The following is an 8,771-nucleotide window of genomic DNA, read 5'->3' on the forward strand; positions in this document are numbered from 1 at the left end:
GCAAATCCGAGGCAAATGAATGCACAAGTAGCAAGTAGGATGCATCAAGATGGTCTTTTCATTTCGGGTTCACCTGTCCTAGACAGACCCAACCCCTGTGTTGAGTCTCCAAGGCCAAATGTACATGATGCAAATAGACGTTCCTACTAGGGATCCGGTACATGGCCGAGTTATTCTAAGTGAAAAACCTGAGGCAGATTGTTCTAGACCTGGCTTACCCAAACAGACAGTTTGAGCCGAAGTGGGGGCAACGTACCGGGAGCACGAAAGTCTACCCGGCCTAGTTACTTGTCCCAACTTCGTCTTATTTGGTATGACTTTTAACAGAAAGGTGGGCCACGCGCACGTGTGCACCATAAATTCAGAAGACTCAGAAAGAAGGAGGGTTTTCGTAGCAGTTTTATATACACAATTCAAATAATATTAAAGCGGTAAAAGCATCATTTAGCACATTAAGCATAAACATGTAAAAATCAGATAATAAATAAAGCCAGCTATAATAGTTATTTTAAGCTCGAATTCTTAAACCCTGAACCAGTGGTTCTGGGTTCGGTTTTATCCCCAGCAGAGTCGCCAGAGCTGTCACACCTCCTTTTTCCGCCCCCGCGAGGGGTGCGAAGGGAGTTTTCTCCAATTAAAGGACATTCGAAACGAGATTTGTTTATTTATTTCAGAGTCGCCACCTGAGAATTTTATGGCGTCCCAAGTCACCAGTTTTAATCCCGAATCGAGGAGAATATGACTCTGTTTGTCATTCTGCGAACCAGAAATCCGAGTAAGGAATTCTGTTAATTCGGGAGAAGGTGTTAGGCATTCTCGAATTCCGTGGTTCTAGCACGGTCGCTTAACCATTTTTATACTTGGCTTTAATTATCTTGATTTACTAAATACATTTTTTTTGTTATATGATTTTGTTACCGCCTTAGATTGTTTATAATTATAGACCTTTAAACGAATCACGCGTATGTATATTCGTGTTATATATTTTTTTTATATAAACGTGAAGACTCGTGTCACGCATACGTGTACACGATAAGATTGATAATATATTTTTTTCATATTTTTATTATAAAAAAAACTTACGTTCGAAATTGTGCTTAAAAATAAAATTAAGAACATCGTCACTCTTGTATGATTAAATAGTGAACTGCACATCTCGGGTTTAGTTTAACATCCTCCGAAGAACCTCTTTTATTAAAAGTTTGCTCGAAGTTGCGCGAACGCCTAATCCGAATTGCCTTTAGAAGTATAATCAGGTCACGTGAACGCATCCCTAATTACACAAAACATTCTTTATAAATTCTCTATGAATGTTTATTATGTCCATTTATTTTTAACGTGAAAGTCATAGGAAATCATCGATTTGGATGCCTCCAAATTTCTAAAAAAAAGAATTCAGAATTTATTAGATGTTGATCGCGAGTTATATTTTACATGTATGGATTATATATCTCAAAGACTATTCAAATTTAAAGAATTAATGATATGAAAAATAAATAACGTGCAACTACATTTACTATTTTATTAGTTAATACGGTATTAGTATACTAAAAAAAAGCGAATTACATGCAAAATTCGGAAAGATTTAATTGGATAAACAAACTAATATTTTTTGAAGAATTTTCATTATTCTATTTGGAGCGAACGCTATTTATACATTTTTGACTTAAAATGTTACAATTTATAAATCCAACCTTCTTCTACACCACTTGTTTTTTAATCCAAAGGTATGATTATTTGGTTAATTTTCTCACGATGATTGAATTTAGGATAGGTAAAATTGAACCAAATTTTTGGCTTATGCAAGCTATTTACAAATACTAAGTCTATACTTTGTAAAATAGTCAAAATTATTTTATACATTATTTTTTTTTAGAAATGAGTTGATCGCATTCCCAAAATAACTAGGCCATTTGTTATTAAGAAAGAGAACTAATCTACCAATTGATTTAATAAGATGATATTACATATAACGTAGTTGTACATCTGAACTATTCGTGATATTCCAACATCGTAAACGTGACGGATTATATCAATTCACATTTCCACTATGGCTATTCACATAACCGTTATTACGCCATATATGAACAAAATACAACTAACATTATCTAGCCTTAAACAAAATCGGATATTTGACAAAATAGGCTAGTAATATAGTTTTTTGATATTTCCATACTATTCTTTACTTAGCTAACAATATCACAAGATTTAATTAATGGCCAACTTTCTGCCATGTTCCCTGTCTTGACAATTCGAACATAACTATACTTAATGAAATTCTGAAATAGATAACATTATTACAACGCTTATACGAACTTCAAAAGGGAATGATTAACTAATAGTCATCATGTCAAGCATACTACTATATTAACCAACTGAAACAAAACTGAAATTTAAACTAATAGACTTAAACGAGTAGAAGACATAATTATAATTCCAAACTTCATTTATTTGGACATGTTGAAGCTTTCCACAACATGAGTCTAAAGATATATACCTGGAAATGAGGGTAAAAGAGGCAAATTTCAGCAGTAGCAGCAGCAACAAAACTAGCAGAATATACCAAATAACTTAGCAGATTTGAGCAAAACAACAAGACCCGTGGAACCAGACGAACAGTAACAGAATTTTAAGAAAAATTTCAGATTTAAACCAAACAATATCAACAAACAGACCCAGACAGATTTAAGGAAAACTATGTTTTTGATTTTCTTTCTTTCTTCTCTATCTGTTTCAGATTCTCTCTGTGTGTGTGTGCTCTCTTTTTCTGTTTTTTTTCTTTCTTTTTCTTTTCTTTTTCAGATTTTCTTCTGTTTAATTCTGTCCAGTTTTTTCTCTCTCTTTTCTCTGTTTTTTTTTCTTCTCAGATTTTCTGCCCCCCTTTGAAATCAGTCCCTAATCCCCTTCTTATACAGGTCTGCCCCCTCCCTTAAGTGCTGCCTGGCCCCTTTCTTTTAAAACCAGAAAAAATCCACTCAAATAACACTAAAAATTGCTTTTCTAATCAATCAGCCACTAAGGATACTTTTTCCTTATTTTCAGCACTCCCAACTCTCTTTTGTTCCCCATTAGGATTATTAATACCTCATTGATAAAACACTATCAATAAAGTGTTGTATTAACTGTTTTATTCCCCAAACACCCCTGAAAATCCCTTAGAATTACTGCCTCAGACAAAAATTGCCCAATCTTTAACAATTACCTAAACTAATCTGTTTAACAGCTAATAAGCAATTCTTAAAATAAATCAAACAAACATTCTATCCTCACAGATTATGCCAAACAGGGAAATGCAATAGCTAATTGATCCAACAAACCCAATGTCTAATAGCAAATGGACAAAGGCTAAATTCAGATTGAACACTGAACATGCATACAACATATTAACAATACACAGAACTCAACAGAACAATTTAAATTGAAATTGAGATCAGCATGAATGCAGGGGCATTGTCAGTGTATTGACAATGCCCTGAAACTTACTGCCCAGAAACCAACATACACGACATCCATTTGATGAACTTAATGATTTACAAACAAGAATGATTTAATTGACGAGTACTAATCAACTGACTATCTACAATGATTGTCAATCAACAGTTTATAAATAGATAAACAGGTTGTTACAATTAGCATTAACGGAAACAAGAATTTACAAAACAACTAATCGACGAACTTAATCGAGTCGATTATATATATTGTAAACAATCACAACAAACAGAGACAATGCTAAATTTGATCAAATAAACGGGTATGAGACAGAATCACATAAACAAATAGGAAAATTACACAGACTACTGAAACAAGCAACAATATACACATAGGATACAAAAAGAAGTAGGAAAAATACCTCTAAATCTTCAAATTTATACGGACACAGGCTCAACTTGGATTCGAACCTTTTGAGGCTGAACAGACTTTATTTGAAGTATTCTCAATTGAGAATACCTCGATTAAAGTCTCTTAGACCTAAATCCCTTAATTAATCAGACAAATTCCACGATTTGGTATTTTAGGGTTTCAGATTTTTTGATTTAGGACTTAACCATTTCTGGGCAGATTTGAACCAAACCAAGTTTGGTTTGGTTACGAGTGAGGTTAGGCAAGTAACTGGTGCGAGTTTGGGGTACATTGGGTAGGGTTAGGTTTTACTCGAATCTTCAAATGAATATTCGAGCAGTTCCAGGAAGATTTGAACCATGCTATTAACAGGTTCATGATGAGGATGGACAGGGGAGACTATGGTGTTAATTTGGAGACCATCGGAGAAAGTTGGATTTTCAGACCAACCTTCGATCGAAGATTCGAGATGATGTGGTCTGATTCGAGGGAAACTAACACCAGATCCGTAAAGAGGGGGTTGTGAGGAAGTTATGTTGTTAAGATGGGGTCATTTGGACCACTGGAACCGCCGTGAGGCGATTTCCGGTGGGCGGTGCACGGTGGTGGACAGTGGGGTTCATCTGGTCTCTTGAAAGAGACGATGAACAAGACATGGGGTGGGGTGTTTGGTTTGGGGGGCTGGGGTAGGATTTAGGCTTTTATAGGGTTGGGGTGGATTGATCTTGACCGTCAGATCAAACATGATCAACGGTCTGGATCAACTCACTTAACCAAACGATGTCGTTTGGTTTAAGTTGGGGGGAAAGGGTTGCCCCGGGCAATGGGTCGGGTAGGGGGTCACGGGTTTGGTCAAAGCTCTGTGGCCATAGGATCAAAGAAAAATGGGCGGCTCAGATTGAACACCTGAAACGGTGCCGTTTCAAATCAGAGCAGGGCTGCCCTGAACCGTTTGATTTATTCGATCAACGACTCAGATTAACAGTACCCACACTACGTCGTTTGGGAGCCGGTTGAGAGACCTGGCCTTGGACTGGGTTATTACACATTTTGGGCCTGATTTTCATTAATTAAAACGGCCCAACCCAATTTTTCTCTCTTATTTTCCCTTTAATTCCTAATTTTTAAATTTCTATTTAAAATTTATAAAAATCAAAATTAATCTTACAAAAAATATTAATCACCCTTTAACAACCATTAACACACAAGACAAAATATTAATCACACAATGACACATTTAAATGACGAAAAATAAGATAAATGCATATTTTTTGTGATTTTCCCTTTTAATTAATTCCTAAATGCATAATTAAATCCTAGATATGCATGCAGCATGTATTTCTATTTTATTTTTCGTTTAACTATAACAAAGTAAATATTTACGGACAAAGCACAAATAACTAATAAATGCCACATAAATTCTAAAAATTGCACACTAAGAGAATTTTGTTTTATTTTTTTTGATTTATTTTTTGGAGCAGTTTTCGTGAGGCAAAAATCACGTGCTCACACTAACCAGGAACATAAGGCAGATAAGTGTCATTTCTGTAACAAGGAAGGACACTATAAGAAAGATTGCCTGAAACATAAAGCTTGGTTCGAAAAGAAAGGTACAATTAGTGTTTTTGTATGTTTCGAATCAAATTTAGTAGAAGTTCCTAATAATACTTGGTGGCTTGATTCTGGTGCAACTGCTCATGTATCTACTATGTTTCAGGGATTCCTTACGATCCAAACTACAAATCTAAATAAGGGTTTCTTGTTCATGGGAAATCGTATGAAGGCTCCAATTGAAGGCATAGGGACTTATCATTTGATCATGGAGATTGGACGTCACCTTGATCTATTACAAGCTCTTTATGTACCTTCAGTTTCTAGGAATTTGATTTCTCTTTCAAGACTTGATGTTTCTGGATTTGATTTGAAGTTTGGAAATGGATGTTTCAGTCTATATAAAAATGCTATTTTTTATGGTTCTGATTTTCTTAGTGATGGTTTATATAAGTTGAAACTCGATATTGGTTTTTCTGAATCCATTCTTACTGTTCAACATAATATTCGAATTAAAAGTAGTTCACTAGATGAAAGTTCTGCTTACTTGAGGCATAGATATTTGGGTCATATATCCAAAGAAATATTAGAAAGATTAGTAAGGAATGAGATTCTTCTGAATCTAAATTTTACTGATCTTACTATATGTTTGGATTGCATTAAGGGAAAGCAAACCAAGCATAGTAAGAAAGGTGCCACAAGAAGTACCCAGCTTCTTGAAATTATACACACCGATATTTGTGGACCTTTTGATGTTCCATCTTTTGGTGGAGAGAAATATTTTATCACTTTTATTGGTGATTTTTCATGTTATGGATACATCTATTTGCTGAAAGAAAAATCCCAAGTGACAGATGCTCTCAAGGTATTTGTTAATGAGGTTGAAAGGCAATTAGATAGAATGGTGAAAATTTTTAGGTCAAATAGAGGTGGTGAATATTTTTGAAAGTATAATGAATCAGGACAATGTCCAAGTCCATTTGCAAAGTTCCTCGAGGAACATGGCATATGTGCACAATATACTATGCCAGGAACACCTCAAAAAAATGGTGTTGCAGAAAGGCGTAATCGAACACTTATGGATATGGTTAGGAGCATGATGAGTAATTCCTCATTAACCAAATCATTGTGGATATATGCTCTTAAAACCGTTGTATATTTATTAAACATGGTTCTAGTAAGGCAGTTCCAAAGACCCCGTTGGAACTATGGACAGGAAGGAAACCTAGTTTAAGGCACTTGCATGTTTGGGGTTGCCCAGCGGAAGCTAGAGTTTACAATCCACAAGAAAAGAAATTAGATTCTCGAACAGTAAGTGGTTATTTTATTGGTTACCCAGAGAAATCTAAAGGGTATGTGTTTTACTGTCCAAACCATAGTTCGAGAATTGTTGAAACAGGTAATGCAAAATTCATTGAGAATAGTAAAGTTAGTGGGAGTGTTGAAAAGCAGAGTGTGGAAATAAAAGAGGTGATGGTCAATATTCTATTACCCACGAATGTGCCCACTTCCACACAAATACCAAATATTGTTCCAGTTGTTGAAGAACATTTTGACAACACCGAGTAACATTTGGATGAAATATTTCATGAAGAAACTAACTCACAAATATATCACACAAATGAACCACAAGAAATGCCATTAAGAAAATCTCAAAAAGTTAGAAAATTGGCTATTTCGGATGATTACGTGGTTTAGTTGCATGAATCAGATTTTGACATTGGTCTTAATAAGGATCCGATTTTCACAAGCCATAGAAAGTAATGAGTCTGACAAATGGATTGATGCCATGAAGGAAGAGTTAAAATCCATGGAATACAATAAAGTCTGGGATCTTGTTGAATTGTCAAAAAGTTCTAAAAGAATCAGGTGTAGATGGGTCTTTAAGACCAAATGCGATTCAAATGGCAATATTGAATGATACAAAGCCAGACTTGTTGCCAAAGGTTATTGATCGCTTCAAAATCCACACTACTAAAAAGTAGGAAGAGAGGGTCGCAATAACTTTTACCCGATATGAGGGAAGGGATCAATTTCCACAGGGAGCTAGAAATGTAGTCGAGCATCTATCTAGATTAGAAGTGTGTATTTGTTCCAAATGTCACTTCCATACATTTTTGGGTTTTAGATTATAAACTACTTTTACCAAACTATTAATTGAAACTAAATTATGCTACGAGATAAATGTTAAGTTGTATCTAATGGGAAGAAGGGCATTAGGGTCGTGACATTACCTAGGTGGCTAATTGACGGGTAGAAGTTACTAAAGTTTGATTGACATAATTGGGGCTTATGCTATAACCGTTGCACAATTTTACACACTCTCACACCTCTCGGTAGAGAGAGTGATTTTGCCGAATTGACTCTCTCGAGACTAAATGGGTAGGCAAATTAGCTCAAGCAACTAGGGTTCAAGTGGGATAATTACTCTCTCGAGATTTAACTCTTTAATTGGGACTATCAATTCTCTTGAGTCTATCCCAATTCCTCGTTGGGTCAATTTTGGAGACTTGGGCTCTCTTTCTCAAGAAGAGCCAAGTCAACGTAGCACAAACCAGTGTTTGCAACCACCAATTCATAGATTAAACCGTAAAATTGACCCAAATAACAAACACCCATAATCAATCTAACAATAGATGTCAACACCCATCAATTACCCACACTAGGGTTGAGCCACAACCCTAGCTAATGAGTTTAGCTACTCATGCTTGAAGAAGAAAATAGAGAAATAGATGAAGAACAAGGCATATTAATTAAATGCTAAATGAAAATACAAGAATATATCGTTAACTTGAAGCTCAGATGCCAAAAAATGGCTACAGATGAGGTTCACACGAGCGCAGCTAAGTTCTGGATATATCTCATAACCTAAAAATGATAAATTGTTCTATTTATACTAGGCTGGAAAAACTGAACAAAAATACCGCTGCGGGGTCAACGCGGGCCGCGTAAAATGGATCACGGCCGCGCTAGGCTCTTGGACTTTAATTCTGGGTTATCTGACTTGGGCTCCGCGGATCGCATAAAATGGACCGCGGCCGCGGAGGCAGCTGTCGCGGTCTGTACAACAATGACTGCAGACCGCGTTGGCATTTTCCATCTCTCTAAATATCTCTTCCGCGGACCACACAAAAATGCAGTGCGGCCGCGAAACCTTCACCGCGGGCTGTGCAGTGTGGACTGCGGCCGCGTTGCTTGAAGCCTGATCTTGCCATCTCTCTGAATCACCTAGTGCGGTCGCATTCCATTTTGTGTGGTCCGCACTAGGCTTGTTTGCCCTCAGTTTACTTTGTCTTTGACACTTGAGCAGGTTTCACTCCTTTTAAGTCGATCTTTGACATTTCGTTACTTTGTCGATCAAACCTGCAATCAAGCACAAC

This window comes from Nicotiana tabacum, chromosome 7 (assembly GCF_000715075.1).
Source record: "Nicotiana tabacum cultivar K326 chromosome 7, ASM71507v2, whole genome shotgun sequence".
In the NCBI taxonomy this organism is placed as follows: Eukaryota; Viridiplantae; Streptophyta; class Magnoliopsida; order Solanales; family Solanaceae; genus Nicotiana; species Nicotiana tabacum.